Consider the following 26,182-nt stretch of genomic DNA (forward strand, 5'->3'; position numbering starts at 1 on the left):
TAGTTCATGTCTTTCTATGTAGGCTTACTCTCCCCACAACCACTCCACCAGCTACCCTGGCACCCTAGTTTCCACCCCCCTGCAACTCTAGTTTAAACACTCCAGAGCAGCACGAGCAAACCTCCCCACAAGGATAATTGTCCTCCTCCAGTTCAGGTGGAAACCATCCCATTTATATAGGTCCCACATTCCCTGGAAGAGAGCCCGATGATCCAAGAATCTGAAGCTCCCTCCTGCACCATCTCCTTAGCGACATGTTAAACTCTAATTTTAGCCTCCTTTTTCTAGCCTCCCGAGCAAGTGGCATGGGTAGTAGTTCTGAGATCACCACCTTTGAGATAGTGTCCTGTAATTCGGCACCTAACTCCCAGAATTCACTTTATGCAACCTCCTCACCCTTCCACCCTATGTCATCGGTACCGATATGGAACACAATCTCTGTCTGTGCACCTTCTCCATTAAGAATGCTATGGACTCAATTCAAGTTGTCCCTGACCCTGGCACCTAAGGGAAAAATACCATCTTGGAACCTTGTTCTTGTCCACAAAACCCACTGTCTGTTTCCCTAACCAATGAATCCCATATCATTGGTGCTTGTCTCTTCTCACCCTTTCCCTTGGGAGTCACAGGGCCAAAGGTCATTCCCCCTCCCCCAGTAGTATCCAAAATAATAGACTTGGAATTGAGTTCTGTCTCCTCAATGTGCTGAATGTCATCCAGCTCCAGTTCATTAATACAGTGTGTAAGAAGCTGCAGCTGGGTGCACTTCTTGTCAATGTAGTTGTCAAGGACACCAGAGGTCTCCCTGCCTTTCCACATCCCACTAGAGGAGCACTCTACTGCCTTGGCTGTCATTCCCACTGCTCCAACAGAGGGAGGGAGGGAGAGAGGAAGGAAAGAAGGAATCTTTGCCTCAGCTCTTCACTCTAATCCAGTCCCTTCACATTATTGCCACTCCCACAATGGCTGCTCTACTTCAACCTAACCTTTTATTGGCCCTTTCCTAATAACCCACCGATCTCCAGCTCCACAGAAAATTCTGAAAGATCCCACTTACTTTTTAAATCTGACACATTGCCCTTGCACACAGGTAGCTGCTCGTGCAATCTCAAGCACCGCTACTCTTCTGAGCTCCAATGAATGTAAACCTAATCTATCCAATCTGTGACAGTCTGCTCTCTCAGGAATAGGTCTTTAAATTTTCTGAAGCATTCTCTCAACAGCAGAGGTGTCCTTTAGATAATGCTACCAAAACTGCACACAATACTCGAGATGTGTTCTCATGGAGACCCTATATAACAACACATTACCCTACCCTTGTTCTCGAATCATTTTGCTATGAAGGAAAACAAATCATTTGCATTCTTAACCTCCAGCTTCATTTTAGTGAATGATACACAAGGATATCCAGGTCACATTGCATCTCCTCTTTTTCAAATCTATCAGCACTGTAGGTTGGGATGCTCTCCCATTTCAACATTATGGCGTACAAACAAAGAGTCTAAATGGCACACAAGTGAAATGTGCTGTCATAGTTGATTGAAAGGACACAGTAAAAAGCAAGAGGTGGAAGGAGAGGGGGTGAAGTGTTAATTAGCAGAAGAGTAATATCAGAAACACTAACAGGTTTAATATCATTGGCTGCCTATGTTATGAAATTTATTGTCTTTGCAGCAACAGTATAATGCAATACATAGTAAATAGGAAAACTGTGAATTACAGTAAGTACATATAATTAAATAAGTAATGCAAAAATAGAAATAAAAAAGTACTGAGGTAGTGACGACACAAAGGTTGGTGGTGTTGTGGATAGTGTAGAGGATTGTCGAAGATTGCAGAGACATTGATAGGATGCAGAAGTGGCAAATGGAGTTCAACCCGGAGAAGTGTGAGGTGGTACACTTTGGAAGGACAAACTCCATGGCAGAGTACACAGTAAATGGCAGGATATTTGGGAGTGTGGAGGAGCAGAGGGATCTTGGGGTACATGTCCACAGATCCCTGAAAGTTGCCTCACAGGTAGATAGGGTAGTTAAGAAAGCTTATGGGGTGTTAGCTTTCATAAATCGAGGGATAGAGTTTAAGAGTCATGGGATAATGATGCAGCTCTATAAAACTCTGGTTAGGCCACACTTGGAGTACTGTGTCCAGTTCTGGTCGCCTCACTATAGGAACAATGTGGAAGCATTGGAAAGGGTACAGAGGAGATTTACCAGGATGCTGCCTGGTTTAGAGAGTATGCATTATGATCAGCGATTAAGGGAGCTAGGGCTTTACTCTCTGGAGAGAAGGAGAAAGAGAGGAGACATGATAGAGGTTTACAAGATATTAAGAGGAATAGATAGAGTGGACAGCCAGCGCCTCTTCCCCAGGGCACCACTACTCAATACAAGAGGACATGGCTTTAAGGTAAGGGGAGGAAAGTTCAAGGGGGATATGAGAGGAAGGTTTTTTACTCAGAGAGTGGTTGGTGCGTGGAATGCACTGCCTGAGTCAGTGGTGGAGGCAAATACACTAGTGAAATTTAAGAGACTACTAGACAGGTATATAGAAGAATTTAAGGTGGAGGGTTATATAGGAGGCAGGGTTTAAGGGTCGGCACAACATTGTGGGCCGAATGGCTTGTACTGTGCTGTATTGTTCTTTGCTCTTTAGTGTTTATTGGTTCAATGTCCATTCAGAAATTAGATGGCAGTGGGGAGGAAGCTGTTCCTGAATCATTGAGTGTATGCCTTCAGGCTTCTGTAAGTCCTTTGTGATTAAAAACAATGAGAATCTGACATGACCTGGCTGATGAGGGTCCTTTTAGAAATCAGTTCTTAAAGATCTCCTACTATGGGGTCTAGTGCTCATGAGCTGACTAAGGCTTATTTTAATCCTGTGCAGTAGACCCCTCCCCCATACCAGACGGTGATACAGCCATTTAGAATGCTCTCCGCGGTACCTCTTGCAAGTATATTTGGTGACATACCAAATGACTTCAAACTCCTAATAAAATACAGCCGCTGTCGTGTTTTTTTGTAGCTGCATCAACATGTTGGTTCTAGGTTAGATCCTCAGAGATACCGAAATTCAGGAACTTGTATTTTTTTCTCTTCCCACTTCTGATCTCTCAATGAGGAATAGTGTGTGCTCCCTCATCTTACCCTTTCTAAAGTCCACAAACAGTTCTTTGGTCTTACTGATGTTGAGTGCAAGATTGTTGCTGTAACATCATTCAACTAGCAGATATATCGCCCTCCTGTACTCACCCCGTCACCATCTGAAATTCTGCTAACAAAAGTTGTGTTATCAGCAGATTTATAAATGGCATTTGACTTGTGCCTAGCCACAAGTCACGGGTGTAGAGAGAGTAGAGCAGTGGGCTAAGCACACATCCCTGAGGTGTGCCAGAGTTGATTGTCAGCAAGGTGGAGATGTTACTTCCAATCTGCTGAAATAGTGATATTCCAGTTAGAAAGTCAAGGATCCAGTTGCAAAGGGAGGTACAGAGGCCTAGGTTCTGGAGTTTTTCCAATCGGAACTGTAGGAATGATTGTGTTAAATGCTAAGCTTTAGTCAATAAACAGCATCCTGACATAGGTGTTTGTAATGCATTTGTATTCTGTTGCTACAGTCCACATAAGAAATGATAATACATTTGTAGATGGAATTTGGAAAGAAGTTCCAGAGAGAACTTCGTCTACTTGCCTGCAAATTATAAACACAGAACATTATTTGTTCATCTTTTTGTTGTCTGAGCCACATGACGTGCAAACTGGCTTCAGGACAAACAAAGTAGGAGGTTAAACATATAACCTGAAGACCACTCTTAGTGCTTGCTGAATTGCAAGTTTGTTGTCTCCCTGAACAATCTGAACTTTCCAGAGAAAGATAGTTGCCCTATCATGCCCAGATCAAAAGATCTATTGACTCTCCTTACCTGATTCCAAGTGCATAACAATGCATTTTGCCAGGATGTCATTGCTATCTAAAGTCCCTCAGTGCTTGGAGCCACTGGTATAGGTGTAGAGTTATTGTAGGTAAGAGCATGGTGGGTGGAGTACAAGAAGTAAAATATATTCTCTAAACAGAGGCACCTTCCCGATCTATTCTGTTGTGTGTCAATGTTTGTTTCACAATGCTACTATAAAGCTTTTTGGGACATTTTCGGTACACTGAATCAACATACTTACTATTTAGGGGCTGTATGTGTCTTTCCAGACAAGTCACAAAAAGTCAACATGCAGCAGATACAGCAAGCAATTATAAAAACAAGTGACACCAGCCTTCACTATAAAGGCATCAAAGTAAACAATTAAGTTAATACTACAGAAAGCAAAAAGAGTCTTGAGATGAGAATAGCTGAATTACTGTGCAAAGATTTGATCTCCTTAACTAAAGAATGATATATTTGCCTTAGAATGCAATAGATCACGAAGGTGCTTCTTGGGATGAGATAACCATTCTAAAGGGAGTGGCAATCTTTGAAACATATACCATTATCAAAATCAGATTTTACACTTTTTGACCACAGGCGAAATTTATCAAGTAATAGCTTTAATCTTTTTCTGGCGGTGCTATCTATGAATATTATGTTACACTCTAAGAAAGAACACAGTAACATTATTTTTAACTTCTCAGTACTTGCTTCATCAAAAAGACTGTTGCAGGCTTCAACAGGAGCCAATGCTCATAATAGACAGGAAGTCAATCAAGAAAGTAAAGATAATTTTGCAATTATTGGAATATTGACATTTTAAATTTAAATTATAATTGAATAACTCATGGACTACACAATTAGACCACACTACATTTAACACTCTGCAGCACTAATAATGGATTCCTACTTAAGCATGCTCTTAAAATACTGATTTATAATCTCTGCTGCTTATTTATCCAAGAAGTTACCTAGACATTTAGGTGCCTTATTAAATGCCACATGGAGAAACAGACATATAAGAAAAAAAGGAGAACAATTGTTGCATTAACCATCAGGTCATTTTATCCTCGAATATCTCTAAATGCATTTTTACCCTGTCAGAATTTTCCATACTGCATACAGACCCTTTAAGTGTTCACTAACTTGGTATTCACTGTTTTAATTTTTAAACTTAAATTGTACCACTAAGCTATTTCTCCCTGGGGATATCAAAGTGAACAGAGACATCTTGTGATACCATGGGCCAAAACAGGACACTGTAATTTGCACTTCCTTTGTTTTATTATTTTTTCCTTCCGAAGATTGTTATTCATTCTGAAATACAGCTTCTGTGGTCTGGAAGAGGGGATAAATGGTTTCCCCCTCCAAAGGTACATTTCAGAATGACCATTAATATTCTTCCTGTAACAGCGCTCAAATAAGACAAACTATCCTGTAAATTGCTGCTTCACCTATAATGTGCTTCTTTTCTGGCAAGTCAGTGCCCATATTTCTCCAGCTCCAGGATAGGATCATGATTTCCCCTTTTGTATAGTACTTAAATAGCAATAACTTAAGTCATATATTCACTGTAACTAAGACCAAAAAGCATCACCCTTCTCATTTTCCACTAAATTTAGTACAACTTACCATAATCTTTTTTCAGCAGTTAGTTCACTGCTGAGTTAAGTGTGACATTTGTTTGATGCTGCTCCTAACAATTCTATCGTAGACAGAACTTTTCAAACAATGGCTAATCTTCCACCATTATTTCAGAGCCCCATGACAAGTTAACTTTATCCTGCTCTAGCTCTTCATCCACATGCAGCATTAAATATTATGTGCAGATGTAATCAGCTTTCATATACACGCTGAAGAGATCTACTTTCCCATCACTTTTATTTTTGTTGTCTTCATATCACTTTTATTTCTTTAAAGTCTACTTTTATTTCTTTAAAATCTACTTTTACAGTGGGTCTCTCATGCTCTGCCCTATGTTATTTATAATTCATTCAAAAATTCATTTTATGTATCCTATTCCACAACGTGTCCCATTCACTCCCTCCTCAGTGAACTATGTTGTTATGCGAATGAAGTTATTGGAGAAAAATACCGGTAAATACGAAGCAGCTTCTTTATTTGACAAAACAAGGTCCAGCAGACATCATATGGAGACACCTTCAGTCGAAAGGTCTGGCTGGCTCAATCTGGGGCTCAATATTTTATGTGCCAAACATCAAAGGACAACTCCATGTTTACAAAATATGAACAATGCTTTATTTGAAACTACATACAACCTTCCACATCCACACCACAGATATCCAAATGAATCTTAATCAGCATTGTCTCAACTGGGATTCACTGCTTTTAGGGACTTATTGTTCAGAGCTGCACTCCAAATTAAATGCACAATACATTTTCAGATGTGAAGATGGTAGCCAACGTCATTTGCTAAGTGTATATGTCTTAAACCCAAAAATCACAATAACAAATTGCATTGGCTTATAGATGCCCATAGTAGAGATTTTAAAGTCTTAGTTTCATAGAGCCATGAACAAACCGTTCAATGAACTATGTCCATACTAAGTATCAAATATCCATCAATGCTATTCCAGTTACCAGCACTTTGCCCATAGTCTTTTACATTTACGATTAAAATGCATATATTTATTTATTTATTGGGATACAGTGCGGAATAGGGCTATTGAGTCGTGCCGCCCAGCAAACCCGTGATTTAATCCTGGTCTAGTCATGGGACAATTTACAATGACCAATTAACCCAACAACCAATACTGTGGGAGGAAACTAGAGCACCCAGAGGAAACACAGCAGTCACAGAGAGATCATACAAGCTCCTTTCAGGCAATGGGATGAATTGAACCTGAGTCACCTGTACTGTAAGAACTGTGCTAACGACTATGCTGCCATGCTGCCCTTTCCCTTTGCTACTTTTTTCCATATCCTACCTTGACATATGCTGGACATATGCAGAACCTAATTCTGATCCTGATTTTGATTCTGAATACCTCCTCCAGTCAGACAACCCATTCCAAAACTCTTAATTCCTTTTCCAGAAGTTCAGTCTCATCCATTCTATCATTTAAAAGTGCTTTGTTGACCAAGGTTATATTAACCCCAATAAAAATCACCTTATTTGCCTCAAAAGCAATTTTCCATTAATACTCCTGTAGAACACTTGATCTTATTTTACATAAGTTGAAAGCAAGATAAAATAAAATTTAAAATAAATGCAACAGTATTTTCTGTGGGTGCATTTTCGCAAGATAACTTCTGTGAAAAGGCCATGGAAATTTTAGAGATGCAATGGGAATTTCAATATGCTGTTTTAGGTTAGAATTCCATTGCTCTTTTGCTGAAATTATGATGAACGAGTTGAAGAGCTTATGGGAATTCTCCCCTGATAGCTTCAAAGTGAATTCACTTCCTTGTCAAATGCAAAGTTTTGTTTGCAATTAAGAGTTGATTTTAAAATCCATATTTCATTGCTCAAGTGTTCAGACTGTTATTTTATGGTTAATGAGTTAATTTTTCTTTGTAAAATTAAGTAGTTAAACAAGTCCGAGTTGATATTGTACCATATAAATTACTGATATAACAACAAACATTTTTTTACAATGTTTTAAGTATGAATTTCATTGGGCAAGGTTACCTTTGGTTTGAATAAAGTGTACATGTAGTTCAGGGCAATAACCGCCTCCCTGCATATACATAGGAAATTAACGGATGTAATGCAATGGTACAGAATGTCCTTCCCCCAGACTGTTGCTTGAATTCCCACCTTTGCAAGTATGTAACAGACACAGAGACTGACTATCCATTGCCAATTGTTGACCCACAAAGCAGAGCAGGTTTTAAGTGCCAAATCAACCTTAGAATGTGGTGCTTAAGAACCTGCCCCAGAAGATCTTAATGGTTTTCTGTACAAGAAAATAATCTGATGGTCTGCACAAATACAGTTTGAAATGAATACTCATAGGTAATGCATTAATTTGGATCATGTTTATGACATTCAATCACCTCAATGTTCCTCTCTGTACTTCCTTACTATATTGAAGGACGATATTTAGCCCTCTCAGTCTACTAGCATATAGAACAATCCCATTCTCTGCTTTAATTTTCCCTGTAACATAATCTCCTCACATTCCCATTGCGTTTCCACAGATCATAATTAGTGAAAGCAGTATTTTATACCAGATTATTCACTTAACAATCAACATTCCTTAGTTACTTATAGCACGGAATAAGCCCTTCTGGCCCTACAGGACCTCACCACCCCGCAACCCCAGACAACCCCAAATTTAATCCTAACCTAATCATGGGACAATTTACACTAACCACTTAACCTATAAACCAGTATGTCTTTGGACTGTGGGAGGAAACCAGAGCACCTGGAGAAAATCCATGCATTCCACAGGGAGAGCATACAAACTCCTCACAGTGGATGCCAGGATTGAGCTCTGAACTTTGATATCACGAGCTGTAATAGTGTTGCACTAACAGCTACGCTACCCAGGTACCCATGGATATTCCTGACTCTGGAATTTAGTCCAAGCCTCTGGATTACTAGTTTAGATATGCTGTATGACTAGTTTTCCAATGTTTCTTAATTTGTTAGTTCCTGAGATAGGCAGGTTCTTCTCCTTGCTAATGTAACAGTGAGCAAAATTTAAGCTTATAATCACACTTTACAATGTCAGCTTATTCTTTAGAATGACTTCTTAAAACAGATTCACAAACATAATGCTGTTTCAGGTTAGAAAGGTGTTCATGAAATAAGCAGCAGTCAGTCTCTAAACTCTTCCATGTACTGTACCCTTGATATATTATTGCAGCTAAATCTCAGCAATCAATTATTTTAAGTAACATTTCATCATCATTGCTCAAGAATGCATGACAAGGGAAAATAAGTTGTATATTATTAATTTATTGATAAATTATCACATTCAGCTGAAAAATAATGTGGGATCTTTCAAAAACTACTTTGCAAGTGGCCAGGAAGAATCAATAGTCAATTTAACAGAGTTTTCTTTGATTAATAATAAAGAATTAAGCAGACCTCATCACAAGACCTGCGTCACTTTGGTCAGTAGGTGAAGGGTAAAACAATTTTTAGTCATAAGCTTCAGATGAAATTACATTATTTTTACAAATCGTGCATAAACTGATCAGCTTTGCAAGGATGGCATTTTTTCAAAATAAATGGTACCCGTCAAAAGCTCTGTACAACAGCAGTTATCCATGAATAGCTCGAGACTGAAACTGTACTTGCCAGCATCTGCTGTTAGGAGAAACATAATGGATATTCCCTGAGTTTGGAAACCACTGCAAAACAGATGAGATATTGAATGCTCTGCATTGCTGTTCTTCATTACCCGAGCCCTAAGCCTGTTAATTAAATTTATGCACTGATACAATTTGCTGGCTTTCCACGAGGCAGCTCTTATTCTTTGTCATGTTGGCATTTAAAGGCAAATGAAATATAACCATTAGAGCAGCGCCAAAAGCAACAGAGATAAATAATGAAGCAAAAGCTGATCACAGCCGTGTGTCATAAAATTTCATTAATGCTGACATCCTGTACAACATGACCAATGGATAAGCACTGATACATTCCCTGGCCTTATGTCTCTGTATTTCAGAATTAAAAGGAACAAAGTTGGAGGTCGAATCATTGCAGTTAGTCCCCCCCCCTCCCAAGTACTGAATAAGAACATTGCCGAGAAAGATATATATAACAATGAATGGGCAGAGCTGAAGATAAGCATGCTTTAAGGATGTCTGTGTTCTTTCCAACCCAGACAACACAGACTAGTGATGTGGTTCATTTGCACTGCCACTCACGTTCTTACACTTCCTTTCAGCATTGATGGGTTGATTTAACCTCGTGTGGTCTTTACTCTACTAGACCTTCGAATTATTAGAAGTAAATCTGAGTATCATCTAGTGAATAATAAGCAGACAACTCAACTTTAGATGGGAAAGACAAAGCAGGGCTAATTTTCAAGATGATATTATCCAACCATCAACAGTATAAATGCATGGAAAGTGGTATGCATCCATTACACCAGTTATGTGCACCTTTTACATATTTTATATTTTCCTTCAGAAAATCCTTTGCTAATGCCTGTCTTTACCACTTTTAAAAGCCCTTCACATTATTCTGAATCAAATTTTGTTTCTGAATGCTTGGATGTGATATTACATTTTGGGTTCTATATAAATTAATGGAGTTTTGGGCAAATATGGTGTCTCTCATTATCTTCACACATGCTGTGAAAACTTTCTCCATTGTACCAGGTAATCAGCAAACCTATTCAGGCACTATGTATGCCCTTAGATCTTCAAGTTCAGCACATCTTCAAGGTTTGTAGGATGAAACATTTTACATGCCTTAATAGCAATGCTATTGCAGGGTACAAGGGAACATCAGCTGCACAACCATAAGGAGACAACTGTTCTCGTGAGAAATGTGAGCATCCGAAGAGCAGGAGCTTCCGGTGGAAGAGGACAAGGAGGTAGAAAAGAAAGGGAGGATGCAAACTCGTGTTCAGGCTATCCTTGGTCAACTTACCCAAATTCATACTGAGTAGCTAAACCCCACTGCCTGATCATTAACAGATCCTAATCTTACCCTCTGTAGCCCTCTCTGCTTGACTAAATAAAAGCCGGATCAAAATAAACTCCAAACCACAAAATAATGATTTCTCATACCACGGAGGCAATCATACAGTATATAATCATCTCTATGGTAGGGATGGGAGGATGAAGCTTAAAGGCCAAGTTGCCTGTCTATATTAATGCCCTACAAACCCACTGTACAAACACACTGCAACCAGCAATCTGAACTTCCATGGAAGCATCAGGCGGTGAATGGCTTTTGGCTGTGTCCTGTTGGAAGTGTGGCATTGGCTGGCTGGCTGGTGTACCATGATTGCTTGTGAGCATATTTAGTCACTAGTTTCTAACTGTGATGGGTTGAGGATTAGGAGTAACCCAGATCTCCAAAGCTCTCTTGTGGCTATTCCTCTGCTTTAAAAAAAAAATCTGTGTCTCTTTTCCATCTAACTAAAGCAGATCAAACACAGAAAATGCCTTCTTCAAACAAAACCAAGAAAGCTTTTCCATGTCTGCCTTCTGCATTCATTTGCCTTCCCTGTTCTTTTTAGTCAATGCACCATCCAGTGGTGGACAGTTGCTTGCCTAGACTGGAATTGGTTGTTGATGACCATGAAGACCATTTGCTAGCAGCTTGGAGCCTGGGTCCATTGTCTTCAGAATATGTCATCTCACAACGTGCAGCAGTGGCCAGAACTAATCACCTCTAAGGTAACTGCACAGACACTATTGATATGATGGCAGTGGGAAGCATGTGCACTGTCGCTAGGCAACCAGTTTTGATCTTAAAGGTCATATGCAGGTGCTTAGGTAGACCTAACAATGGCTTAAACATCTCAGCATCATTATAATCTACATTTGTATACATGTTCTCTCATCCTATTTCTCTATCTCCTTATTGAGTCAATGCAATCCCATTTACCCACTAGTTTTCCCTGTTATCCAGTCTCCTCACAAACATATCTACTCCTCATCAACAAATCTAAACCAAAACCAGAAAAAAATACATCAGGCCCGAAACATCCACTGTACTTTTTTCCATAGATGTTGCCTGGCTTGCAGAGTTCCTCCAGCATTTTGTGTGTGTTGCTCGGATTTCCAGCATCTGCAGATTTTCTCTTGTTTGTGAAAAATGCCCAAGTGCCCAGTAAGTCAAATCAACATTCGTGAAGAGAGAAATAGAGATAATATCTTAAATAAGACCACCTTATTCAGTTCTGGTCAGCTCACTACCTGATGGATGTGGACACTATAGAGAGAGAGCACAGAGGAGATTACAAGGATGTTGACTGGATTGCGGGGGTACCTTATGAGAATAGGTTGAGTGAACTCGGCCTTTTTCCTTGGAGTGACGGAGGATGAGAGGTGACCTGATAGAGGTGTATAAAATGATGAGGGGCATTGGTCATGTGGGTAGCCAGAGGCTTCTTTCCAAGGCTGAAATGGCTAATATGAGGGAGCATAGTTTTAAGGAGCATGGAAATAGGTATAGAGGAGATGTCAGGGGTAAGTTTTTCACACAGAGAGTGGTGGGTGCGTGGAATGCACTGCCAGCAGCAGTGATGGAAGTGGATACAGTGGGTACATTGAGCTTAGAAAAATAGAGGGATAGAGAAATTTCAGGCAGTCTCTAGATTAGGTTACATGGTCGGCCAAAGGGCGCTGTATGCGCTGTAAACTTTTATGATCTATTTTCTATGTAAGGACAGTTCTTTCTCTGTCCTATGACGTTGCTTGGTCTGATGAGTGCCTCCAGCATTTTCTGCACATCTGAAATGAGAAAGGCCATAAGGTACAGAGAGTCTGTGGGAGGAGTGGGAATTGTGATGTGAACAGATTAGGTGAGAGCATACCATGATGTGAGCTCTCCACTAAATAACTCTCCAGTCTGCAAATGTGAGTAAAATCTTCTGCCAAAGAGAAATTCATGACAAGGGTATAAGCATGATACATCTGCTATGTAAATGTCTCCTAATTCCCCTACCACCAACCCACTTTGAGAGCTATTCTACAGTTGCCAATTACCCTCCCAATCCATTATTCATAAGTGGTAAGGAGCTAGAGAACTCAAGGGAAACTCATTGAGTGACAAAGAGAATGTGCAAACTCCACACAGACAACAGCAGAGTTCAGATTAACGCTGGGTAATTGGAACTGTGAGGCAGAAGAACTGCTCGATGTGCCCTTACGGCACCCACTCTTCATCAGAAGCAATTAAATGAGAAGCTGCCATGCCCACGTTGCCATTCCATTTCTCAGTGCCCACCGATTTACATAATAGCTTTCAGTGATGGCTAAATTTAATAGCCACAGTGCCTATAAGAGCTGTAATCATGATGCTGATTAACAATGGTTCATTTTAACACACAAATGTGAGTCCTGAATTCCCGCATACCAAAAAGCATTTTGATTGACGACTCTTCGGCGTATAAGAAAATACGCAAGATGGATGCATGCCCAAGAAATAGATATTCATTGGGATAAGTTGGAGCAGATTCCCCCCACCATTTTACAGTTTATTGAATTTCTCTGCAGCAGCAACCAATATAATAACTGCCAAACACCATTGTTTACAGACAGACTATCAGCAAATAACATAACACTTCAACACAGTGAATAATACAATTCACAGAGTGAATAATTAAAACATCAGCTATAATCTCCTCCATCAAACGCTGCTTCAATATATTTACTGTGCTCATAATAGAAAAGGGCATTATGACACGTCCAGGTTAAACAGTAAAGGTCGTACTGCTTTAGGACACTACTCTCTGTGGATGCAGACAGCCACATGGCCTTTTAATTACTAGAAGGATCTTTCACTACCACTGCCACCATGCATTATTTTTCTTGACAACAAGACCAAATAGTTTGTTTAAGGGAAGAAGTAGAGTTCAGATGAAAAATATTGGCATGCAAAGGTCTGAATTCAATCCAAACCAAATGGAGCTATAATCCCTGATCAAAAATATAGTTAAGATTATAGCTCAATTACTTCCCACTCTGATATTCTTTCCATACTTGCTAATATGTTTCCCTGACTTTTCCTTTCTTGTCTGTCCAGTCATCTTTGACTGATGTTACAGAGAAACCGCAACCGTCTCAACATAATACAAATTGTTGTTCAAGTATACCCCTAGAGAACAAATGCTGGCAAAATATATCGGTCATTTTATTCAAGACTATATACCTTTCAATGTTTTTCTAATCATTCACCCCTCACTGAGGCACACTAGCCCTCTTTACTATTGTGAATCTTCTGCCAATGAAGCTCCTGAACTGCATGCAGAAAATAATTTCACTCCTGTTTACGAGCAGGAAGCATGGTGCTTGCAGTCACACGACCACGACTGCAATACTGTGGAGAAAAAAACCTTGCCAACTGGGGCTTTGAGGCTCCACCAGGACCACAAGTAAATGAAAGGACAGGGTTCATAAACCATACATTGAACTCTCCCTCAAAAGAGTCTTCTGACCCTGTGACATTAATTTATTACCTTCATAATTTGAGGGCTTTCCAGCTGCTTCTTTATTATAATATACATTCTTTATTATAACATAAGATATGGGAGCAGAATTAGGCCATTTGACCCATCAAGTCTGCTACACAAAGAACAGCTCAGGTTCATTGCAAGGTTCCACCGAGATTTGAACTCGGATCGCTGGATTCAAAGTCCAGAGTGCTAACCGTTACACCATGGAACCACTGCTATGAACCACCTATTTATCTGTGTAAAAGGAAATGATTTCTTGCCACAGGAAAGAAAGTGAAGCAGAGTTAAGATGGTGCTAAACAGCAACTCCTTTGCTTGCATCTTTGGAAACAGCTTTATTTCAATTTTTGATATCACTTATTTTCTTTTACAGAGTGTGGGGGTTTCTTTTGAAGACCCTGACCTGGGATTACACTCTGACTTCGATATTTTGCGGGAATGGGGCCCACTCTTAGGACCTGACGACTGGCCATTTTTTGATATCCCAAGGACACGGGCAGGAAGAGAAGTGCACACCTTCACGGTTCCAGGATTTCGTGGCTCTGGGGACGAGCTGATTCAAGGCTGGCGCCCCTGACTGAACCATCATGGGAAAACACGGAACATTTGGAGCAGCGGTTAGCTGCCGGGGGTTGTGTGCTTGGAGAGCTGTGCCTTTTTGGTGCCGATTCTGCAGGCGCAGAGCTTGGAAAGAGAGACACAACAGGCTTTTAACATCGTAAATCAGCGAGTTGTTTGTTATGTCTCCCCTCTCGCTGAGAAATGGGGATACCTCTTTTTCCCTTTTTAGGGAGGGAGAGGGAGAGTCTGTGGCATGTCAAATTATTGGGTGAATGTGTAGTTACTGCAAGTCTGTGTCTTTATTGATGCTTTGCTGCATGCTTGAGTGCTCCATGGAGGGTGCTGATGATTTTTTGGTGGTGGGGGGTGGTCATTGCCTTGCTGCTGTTTGTGTATGGGAGGGGGAGTTGGGGGGGGCTTTGGGGTTCTAATATTTTAACTTTCATTCATTCTTTGGGGCACTCCTCTGTTTTCGTGGATGTCTGTGAAGAAAAAAATTTCAAGAGGAATATTGTATACATTTCTCTGACATTAAATGCACCTATTGAAACCTAAAGTTTGGAAATTACCTTTTAAACTAGTTTTAGTCCTATGGTTTAATTTAGTAATGTCTTGAGATTATTTCTATGTTTGGCAGCACCATTTTCTCACATCTCATTGAGATGAGAGGAAACTCAAAATGGTGCCAATATGTAGAAACTCTTTGTCTGCAACTCTGATGGCAATCATCAAATATTCCCATGTATGACCCCACCCCCGACTATCCTGCTGCCAAATGTACAGTCTCTGTAAAATAGAATTGAACTCAGAGCAATAGGTGGTTCATAGCAGTGGTTCCATGGTGTAACGGTTAGCACTCTGGACTTTGAATCCAGCGATCCGAGTTCAAATCTCGGTGGAACCTTGCAATGAACCTGAGCCATTCTTGGCGGAGCAGATGCGACGGGTCAAATTACTTTAGATCCCCGCCCCCCTCCACCCTACAACTATCCTGCTACTGACTGTACAGTTGCTGTAAAATAAAATTAAACTCAGTGCAAGATTGCAGTAGCAGAGGGACATCAGAGACTGCTGTGTATTTTGATTCGCAGAAAGGTGGCTCACCTCCATCATTTCAGATGCAGCACTGCAGCCTCAAGGCTTCACCGTTCTCTGAAAGACAGGACAACAGTCCTTTAAAGGGTGGAGTATGCTTTATGATTAACTCATCTTGTGCACAGATGTGATGGTTCTGTCTCAATCTGTCACCTTGATAGCTCTACATAAATTATAGTGGCATTTCTTGAGCTCCTGTTGGTCTCTGGAGGCAAAGGCTTTATCCCTTGTACTGAACTATTTATCCAAGGTTTCTGGTTTGGATACAGCCAGACCGATTTTTGGGGAACAATGTCTTCAATGCACTTCCGAATGAAGCTTGTGACCACCTCCGTGTATTCGTAGATGTTCTCAGCTTGAAATACCTCCCAAGTGACACTATCAAAGCAGTCTTGTAACATTGAGCAAACACGAGGAAATCTGCAGATGCTGGAAATTCAAACAACACACACAAAATGTTGGTGGAACACAATAGGCCAGGCAGCATCTATAGGGAGAAGCACTGTCGACGTTTCAGGCCGAGACCCTTCGTCACTCGGCCCGAAACATCAACAGTGCTTCTCCCTATAGATGCTGCCTGGCCTGCTGTGTTCCACCAGAATTTTGTGTGTCTTGTAACATTGAGTCTGATTGGTTGGACCAGCAGTGGATTGTTTTCACTATGGCTGCTTCCTGCTTCAATTTCTGCCTGTAGGTAGGCGACAAGAAGATGGAGGAAAGGTCAGAGTTTCCAAATAGAGGGCGGAGATGTGCTTTGTGGAAGGGAGAGTGGCAGTGGTCAAGTATGCTTCCTCCCCATGTGCTCACTTTGATATGTCGGCTGAACTTCAGGTAAGATCTGGTCAGCAACACTTGGTTAAAGTCTCCAGCGATGATGAAAGCAACCGCTGGGTGTCTGGTTTCATGGGTATTGATGGTTTTGCCAAGCTCATTGAGAGCTAGGTTGGTATCGGCCTGTGGTGGGATGTACACAGCTGTAATAATAACAGACGTGAATTCTCTAGGCAGCCCGAAAGGTCAACATAGCAGCATAAGGTACTCCAGATCCAGGGAGCAAAAGGATTTGATGGTAAAACGGCAACATAGGTTCAAAATCCAGTCACGACTCTGTGACGATGACACACGTAGCATATGGTAAGGACTCACACCATCACAGACTTCAAGAAGAAACGCAGCAGTACAGCCAACATTGCTGCCTCACTCCCGGATGAGCTAAATGTTTTTTAACGCTCGATTAGAGGTTGCTAGAACTGACCCTTGAGGAAGGCCGCTGACGAGACCTGCAACTTGGTCATCTCTGAGGCTGAGGTACGTAGAACATTCCAACATGTCAACAGCCGCAAAACAGTGGGGCTGGACAGCATCCCAGGGCGCGTCCTTAAAGTGTGTGCTGAGCAGCTGGCTGGTGTGTTTACAGACCTTTTTAATCTCTCCCTCTCCCTCCTGCTCCAAATCGTCCATCATTGTACCGAAGAAAACCAAGATAGCATGCCTGAATGACTGGTGCCCTGTCATACTCACCTCAATTATAAGCAAATGCTTTGAGAGGCTGATTAAAGACTACATCTGCAGCTTGCTACCACCCACACTGGACCCCCTACAATTGCCTACTGACAGAACTGGTCTTCCAATGACACCATAGCCATAGCACTACACCCTGTCCTCACTCACCTGGAGAAGAGGGATACATATGTTAGAATGCTGTTCCTGGACTACAGCTCAGCATTCAACACCGTAATTCCCTCCAGCCTTGACAGGAAGCTCAGAGACCTCAGCCTGCACCCAACTTGGGCAGCTGGATCCTAGGCTTCCTGTCGGATCGCCGGCAGGTAGTAAGGATGGGCTCCCTCACCTCTGTCCCTCAGCACAGGTGCCCCCCCCCCCCCCAGGGTTGTGTGAATTATAGGAGGAACGAGACAGGCTCGGCTCAATCAACATCAATGGGTTTGCAATTGAGAGGGTGAGTAGTTTCAAGTTCCTTGGTATACACATCACTGATGATTTCACCTAGACTGTACACTCCAGCTTTGTGCCAAAGAAAGCACAGCAGCATCTCTTCCACCTCAGGTGACTGAAGAAGTTTGGCATTGGCCCCCAAATCCTCAAGATCCTCTACAAGGGTACCATTAAGAACATACTGTCTGGCTATATCACCGCCTGGGACGGGAACTGCACAAACCTTGATCACTGGACACTGCAGAGAGTGACACAGACAGCCCAGCACATCTGTGGATATCAATTTCACTCCATTGAGGACATTTATAGAAGCAGGTGCAGAAGGAAGGTCTGAAAGGTCATCAGAGACACCAGTCACCCCAACCATAAACTGTTTCAGCGGCTTCCGCCAGGCAAATGCTACCGCAACATTAAAGCCAGGGCCAACAGAATATGGGACAGCTTCCTTCTACAAGCCATTAGACTTTTAAATTCACATGTCTGTATATTGCAACCGAGTCATACCACAATGATTTTTACTCCCTCACATTGTGGGATGGATGTAAGGTTTAAGTAAATTCTAATCCTGATTCTAATTCAATCCTGCTCGCCCGACCTGGAACATCCAGCAGTCAAGTGTTGGGGATTTCAACCAGGCCAGCTTGAAACTGTCTCTGAACCACGATCACCTGTGAAGCCAGACGAGCCAACACACAGTTATACCACCATCAAGAACGGTTGCTATGCCATTCCACGCTCACCCTTTGGGTTGCCCAATCACCTGGCTGTATTTCTACTCCCAAAGCATAGGCAAAGACTAAAGACCACAGGAGCAGTGGTGAGGAACAAGATGGCATGACCAGGGGAGGTGGGTGCCCTTATAGGACTGTTTTGAATCAATGAACTGGACAATTTTCAGAATCAGAATCAAAATCAGGTTTAATATCATCGGTATATGTTGTGAAATTTGTTAACTTTATGGCAGCAATGCAATGAAATCCATGATAAATAAATATAGAGAGAAAAAAACTGAATTACATTAAGAATATATGTCTATTATATAGTTAAGTTAAAATAAGTAGTGCAAAAAAAATTATATCATAGTGATGTAGTGTTCATGGGGTCAATGTCCATTTAGAAATCAGATGGCAGAGGGGAAGAAGCTGTTCCTGAATCACTGAGCGTGTGCCTTCAGGTTTCTGTACCTCCTTCCTGATGGTAACAATGAGAAAGTGGTGGAGAACCTTAATAATGGACGCCGTACCACCTTCCTAAGGCACTGCTCCTTGAAGATATCTTGGATACTATGGAGGCTAGTGCCAATGAGGGAGCTGACTAATTTTACATGTTTCTGCAACTTACTTTGATCTTGTGCAGTAGCCCCCACACTTACACCAGTGAATGATGCAGCCAGTCAGAATGCTCTCCACAGTACATCTGTAGAATTTTTTTTGAGTGCTTCAGTTGACAGACCGAATGTTAGTAAAACCAAAGAGCTGATTGTGGACTTCAGAAAGGGTAAGATGAGGGAGGACAAACCAATCCTTATAGAGGGATCAGAAGTGAGCAATTTCATGTCCTGGATGTCAATAATTGGAGCAACTGACCTATTTAACCCTAGCCTAATCACAGAACAATTTTCAATGACCAATTACTCACTGGTACATCTTTGGAATGTAGGAAGAAACTGGAGCACTCAAAGAAACTCCATGAGGAGGAATATACAAACTCCTTACACAGGATGCCAGAATTGAATTCCAAACCCCAACGTCCTGAGCTGTAACAGCGTTGTGCTAGGCGCAACATTACCATGGTGCCTATGGGCATATTGGAGCAAGTTACCAAATGCAGCTTATTCTTGTTTCCTTCAAATCCACTTTTGAAGTTTCTACAAATCTGGCTGAGTGTCTGAATCCTGCTTATCTACTGTGTATGAATAGGAAGTAATTGTTCTAAACAGAACTCATATGTTAGACCACTCACTACTTCCCTTGCTCTATCCAGGCATTTTTGTTCTGATGGGGAACAATTAGGCAAGACCACAATATGTCAGGCACAATATCAGACAATACTCCCTTTATAAGCACAGATAGTACTGGAATCTGAAACTTCCTATAAAAAGCCGTTGAGGTTAGATCAATTGAAAGTGCCAAAAGTTACATTGTTAGATCTTTGTTAAGCAAACGTATCACCGGTTACTGAAACAAGGAGTGAGATGGAGTTGAATTACATGCCAGTCCTGTTTTAACTGTGAGGAACAAGTTTTATGGGCTTAATTGTATACTACTGCTTCTATCATCTGCTTGCTGGTTTCTGTTCATTACTGAGTTAGTGTGGAATGCCTACAGCTTTGAGTTTAATTAATAACCTTTGTGTGTAATTTTCTTAAAACCTCTTGAAAATTGTGGTGAACCACATTTAGATTTTAAATTCCCTAAGTACGGTGATTCAGGCTTTGATAAATTTGTTTCCATATTAGATTTAGGAAAGAATTCTGGTTTTTGATCCAGCTTAAGAAGCTGAATTTCTGTCAAGCTAACTTTAAAAAATGAAACCCTGCAAATAGCCTTCAGAACATCGAGAGGAGCTTTCAGCAAGAATACCCAATTTAAGGCAATTCGGGCTGAGAGTTGATGAAAAGCTTGAACGTGTTACTTCCCCCCAGTTACTTTAATATCAGTGTTCCTCAAAATTTGGATAGAAATCAATAAAGTTCACTGTTCAAAGTACATCAAAGTATTAAAGTATGTATACATTATACAACCTTGAGATTCATCTCCTTACAGGCAACACAAAACAAAGAAACCCAGAAGGAACCATAAGAAACACCGTCAAACACCCAATGTGTAGGGAGAAATAAACACAAAAAGTGCTAGCAATAAAAGTAAGAAAATAATGAAAGTGAGACCATGGACACAAAGCCCAGAGCAGGCCACAGCCTCAGCCTCAACTTAGCGCAGAGCCAAGTAAACCTTGCAGAGCAGCAAGTAGAGGTGGCCCAGGACTCACTTCTCCTCCCGACACCCTGCCTTTTCAATCCATCTGGCCCAGCGTTTAGATCATCCATACATTGGGTCATCCTTTGTCGGGGGACCAGGATGCTGCTGCTTCGTTACTTTCTGGGCCTAAACCCTGCTGCCATGTTTCAGCCCGTACCTGACCTTTCGAAATCAGCCTGGCAGTCAAACATCAATCAAACATCATTCTCGGTTTAGGTGGACAGGCCTCGAACCTGCCTCTCCTCCGCTCCGCTCACCCCGACTTTGCCTCGAATATGCCCTGACTTCACCTCGCCTTTGCCTTGCACTAGCACGCTTTGATCCTGGACTCGGCTCCTCACCTTCGCTCATCTGTCCATTGTTTGTGGTGATTGTCTGCTGTTAAGTTTTACCAGAAAAAAAATGTCATTAATGAAGTATTTCGTCATATTCTTTGTTTTGTTTGCCAGCAGTATGTAGTTCTGGACTTCAGCAGGGCCATCGAAAATGGATGGAAGTAAAGCTCCAACATTGGGATTATTAGCAGTTAGTGGGTATCCATGTGGCTGTGACTAGTACACTTTGGTTGATTCTTTCCATGATTTTGTTTTCTGGACAAAAGTAAACAAACAATTGTATTTCTGTCTGTGAATCTATGACACATTCTACAAATTATATGTGCTACACTCTCCATGGCTTTACTCTATCTTTTGATTTATGATCATCTCTGATTCTTCTTTCTGAAGATTATGTGAGGCATAGATAGAGTAGAGGGACAGAATTTTTTTTCCCCAGGGGTAAAGTGCCTAATTCCGGAGGCCATGCATTTAAGATGAGAGAAAGTAATTTCAAAGGAGAAGTGAGAGATAGGTTTTTTTTTTACACAGAAGGTGGTGGATGGCTGGAACGTGCTGCCTGGGTGGAGGGAGAGGCAGAAATATTGGGGACTTGGGAAATGTATAGATAGACACGTGAATGTGAGGGAATTGGAAGGATATGAACATTGTGAAAGCAGAAGAGATTAGTTATTTAACCACTTAATTAGTTTGGCACAACATTGTGGGCCAAAGAGCTTCTTCCTGTGCTATACTGTTCTATGTTCTCACTCTCCATTGTGTGTTTATCACATGGTTTCTTATTGTGTCTGTATCTTTTTTTGTGCCAATCAAATTCAATTTCTATACACCTTACTTATTTTCTCAAAAAGCCACAGTAGAGGAATTCACCCTTTTCTTGGTGCACTGAACTTCTGCTACATATAGCAGTTATACTCACTCCCATGTCCACAGAGAATTTCATGAAACTAGCAAGTAATAAAAGTAGCACTCCATCGACCCGGGTAGTTCCGGTCACAGCCTCGATACAGAGCTGGGAGTTGCCATGTCATTATATACCGGGATGCAAGCTCATGCTCAATAAACCTTTACCTGGTGGCAGGATAGGTTGTAAAGTGGAAACTGCCGGGGAGAGGAGGTAGCAGTACCTTATGATGTGTCTGAGTCCAGTCTTCATGAATCAGTGAACTGACCAGATCAACTCTCATGTTGTGAATGGATCCGAGCTACTGTAATCTGCAGACAGATCAATGGTCCAATGGAATAAAAAAGACTGCATTCACTGAAGTGATTTTTTAAATCTTGATAATTGAAAACTCAGACTGGGATATTCTATGTGCAAGGTGGTGTTGTGACAGTGCAGAGTCCCTAAAGCCTGTACAATGCACTCCTTTTTTTTGTGAATTAATAAAGGTCATTGGTTTGCCCCAAAAGCTCCAATTTCTGCCAGCTGTGGAAGAAATGTGCTGTGTGACCTTGACATCATTAACAGTGCAACTGACTCTAGCAAACGCTAAGCTGAATCTAGAAATGCACAGACTGATTTTCTAATATTTGCTCATTGGTCCAGAAATTATTGCTTGCGCGCTTTTGAGTGCAGAATGGTTTTGAGCTTAACAATGTGTGCAAATGGATTCAATTTCTAGGCAAATACTTCTTATTCAAAGTCTGTCTGATGCGTATTTTTGTCCAATCAACCCCGAGTTTAACTTACAAATTGCCGAGCAGCATTGTTGTAACATACTGTATGTTAATTGAATTTAGATGAACTGGCCCAAGGTTCATACCTAAGTTAATCAAAATGTAAATCTGCAAAGTTCCCTTTTATTCATGAATATTCTACTCATAATTAAAAGTAAGATAGAGACAATGTTCTACTATAAATTGTCTCCTTTTTCATTCTGACTTGTATTTTGGACCTAGTCATATTATTTCAGTTTTATTTTCTATTCGAAATGAACTTCGCAGTATTTTTTTTTTGTTAAGATCTGTCTCCTGCTCATTCTTTGTAATACTGGAAATGAGTAAGTAGAGAGCTAATCTTTTTCATTTTTTATTTTATTGAGATACAGCGTGGAATAGACGTTTCTGGCTTTTGGAACCATGTTGCCCACCAGTCCCCAATTCAAAGCTAGCCTAATCACGGGACAAATTACAATCACCAATCAACCTACCATCCGGTACATCTTTGGACTATGGGAGGAAACCCACGTGGTCACAGGAGAACGTACAAACTCCTTTCAGGCAGAGACAGGAATTGAACCCCATACGCCTGTACTGTAATTGCTTAGAAGTGATCAAGATGGAGCAAAATAACATGGAAGTAGAAGATGCAGTGATTGTCTCATCTATACTGATAATTTCCACCTGAGAGATGAAAATGTTCTTTAGTCTTTGCATGGTGCTAATGGTAACCGAGAAATATGGATAATGAAGGATAGGGGTTAGCGCGGTGAATAGGACCATGGATTGATTTTACTCACCTGTAAACATTCCTGATATAATAGAAGGATTCAGCTGAGAATAGTCATCCATGGAGCAGTTGACTAACAGGTCAACTGTTAGTCATTTATACATAGTTAACTTTTAATATCATAAAATGTTCACTAAATTTCATGACAGAAATGAGAGGAAATATAAAAGCAAAAAGGATTGGGCACTGAGTGACCGCAGAGAACTCGGGGAAGATGGTCAAGAGGTTGCTTTAAAAGTTGTTTTTTTGACACGGTTTTTGGAAGTGGAGTGTTATGAGCCAGGTGTGCTCAAGTGTGCTGCAGCAGACCAAGGGGTCAAGATGTGAATTGCAGTGGAGAAACAGCAGGAGTGGAATACTGAGGGTGATTTGTTAAAATCTCAGGGAAAGGTGAGAAAGATGTTCAGCAGGCCAACAGCAGCAGAGGTGTCAGTGGAGCAGGGCCAGAAAGCAAAAAAAAACCCCACAGGAAATACACCCTGAAGAAGAACAAAATAAAAGATCTATATTGATAAAAATATTTGCTTTGGGGATAGATGATACATTAGTAATATTATTAATGTGTGTGATTATTAAGCATTTCTGTTTTTGTAATACAAATGCTGTCATGAAAAGAAAAAATGACATGCTGCAGATTAGAACTTTAGTCATATGAAATAGAATGATAGAGCACATCTGATGCACTGCACCAAATAAAGCCTCCACTATCTTTCACTTTTAGCTGAAAAATCTATTTTACACATCCATTTCTTCTATTTAATCACACATATAAACTTATCTTGCCACAGACCATTTGCTGAAAGCAGAACCTGGTTCAAATTATTCTATACATTTTTCTTTTGTGTCGTTCTTGCCTCAGGCGCTTTTTGTAGGTCAGGCTTTCCTGATGGCTATTGTAGCCCTGACATAAATAATGTACAGCTTACCATTCACATTGAATCCATCTTTCCTTCAAAAACATCAATAAGCCAAAACAAATGTGCAATACAGTTATTAAACTTATTTGTCTAATTACATGCTCAAGTTACAATTGTTACATATAGTTTAAAATCGAGGCATCCCAAACCCCAGATCTTTGTTCTCCTCTGTGTGAAGTCTTTTTTTCAGCTGCTATAATTTTAAAGTTAAGTGGTTGAAGCAAGCCATCTGGAATATTAACCATAACAGCAATTAAAAATTGCTAAGCTTTTAAGACCATTGGAAACTTTGACCCTTCTTTATAATTAACCTGGACAAACTCATCAAAAGCACACCTAATCAAAGATGCAAACCAAAAGAGGAGCATCTTATTCATGCATTATCAACTGCACTTCCTTTCAAATACTGCATTATGCTACTCATAAACCTGGTATTCTTCAACACTTTTTTTTAAAGCAATCATTTTCTTTGTGTTACATAACTTCCTGGATGGTTATAAGAGCCTTTTAAAAAGGAGGGATGTTGATGCAATGATTATACTGGTTAAAAATACACATATTTTAATTGGGTGCCAGATGGTTTTGCCTGAACTTATGGACCCAGCTGTACCACTGAACACAGACTTTCAAGAGCATCACTGATTACTGGATGACTCTGAAGGAGCTGCCAGAGGAACAAGGCTGTGGTCTAAACAATACAGCATGCAGAGGAAATTAACTGAGAGATTTAGCTATTCAATAATTAAACATTGGGGTGCCTATAAGAATTCAAATAGTAAAAGTCAACCCAACACATAGACAAGTCACTAATATTTACTGTATAGTTACTTGGGTTGCTTGTCTCATTAAGTAATTAAAAGCAACTTGAATGAAGCTGAAGGCTTGTTCTCTCCTGTATGTGAAAATTGGGACACAAAATCTGTGAAATGAACCTTTCAGGCTTAATTTTCAGGTTTTTTTTAAAAATTCAAGGTTTATATTTATTCACTAGGCAGTAGACTTGAAATTCTTTTCAATATTCCAGTTTTATCTCCCTCATTTACACTCTCATTTTAATGATTGCAAATTGTCTGAACTGGTTATAGATAGAGGCTACTAATATTTCTATTACACCAGATCAGATGTCAGTAGCCACACTAATAACCCTTGATGGTTACAAGACACTCCTCATCTGTAGCACCCCCTCCCTGTTACTCTTCAGTGAAATGAAGTACACAAGACCAATCTCAATCAAAAACAAAAAGGCTTCATATCAAATCAATTGATCTGATTGCAGGGGCTTGCTGTCTATTACAATTTCTACAAATGGATCAATAGAAATTAATTAAAATTATTTAATGGTGTACATTACTTATGGGAAAGAAGAGCCTGGAGTGTGATCTGGAAAGACCAAAGAAAGCACAGAAAATTTATATCCTAGAAGTATTTAAACTGTTCCATCTGTTTCCATTATTTGGAAGTAATGCAGCGTGAAATGTTTGTTGAGAAGGTAACATGCTTCAATGCTGACACTGTAATATAATGCAGCTTGGGCTATGTGTTAGTTGGCATGAAATAAGTTGATGTGCAATAACTACACTTGCTTTAAGGAGAAACATGCAGGAGAAACTTGGAAAAATTGTCAGCAAAGTTTAAAAGGAAAAATTAAAAAGAAGGAATGATGGCAGAGAACTTTGGTTGAACAACTATTGTTCATTTTTTGTAGAATTAGACATTTAGAACTAATTCACTTCCTCTGCCTCTGCCCCTTCCAGAATAAAAAAAAAGTTGTGACCACTTCCAAGATGAATGGTACCACTGCAGAAACTGAGCATCTCTGATCTCAAATTAGCCTAGTATATCTATCGTAGGGATGGG

At 40.5% G+C, this 26,182-nt stretch overlaps 2 non-coding genes across 2 annotated transcripts; one reads left to right on the forward strand and one right to left on the reverse strand.

Moving 5' to 3' along the window:
* Positions 1-14,170: 14,170 nt before the first annotated feature.
* On the reverse strand, positions 14,171-14,242 carry trnaq-uug (transfer RNA glutamine (anticodon UUG)). Its single transcript has one exon. It is a non-coding gene; the product is annotated as a tRNA-Gln (tRNA).
* Positions 14,243-15,424: 1,182 nt separating this feature from the next.
* On the forward strand, positions 15,425-15,496 carry trnaq-uug (transfer RNA glutamine (anticodon UUG)). Its single transcript has one exon. It is a non-coding gene; the product is annotated as a tRNA-Gln (tRNA).
* Positions 15,497-26,182: the final 10,686 nt, after the last annotated feature.

The sequence above is a fragment of the Hemitrygon akajei genome, chromosome 22 (assembly GCF_048418815.1).
Source record: "Hemitrygon akajei chromosome 22, sHemAka1.3, whole genome shotgun sequence".
Taxonomy (NCBI): domain Eukaryota; kingdom Metazoa; phylum Chordata; class Chondrichthyes; order Myliobatiformes; family Dasyatidae; genus Hemitrygon; species Hemitrygon akajei.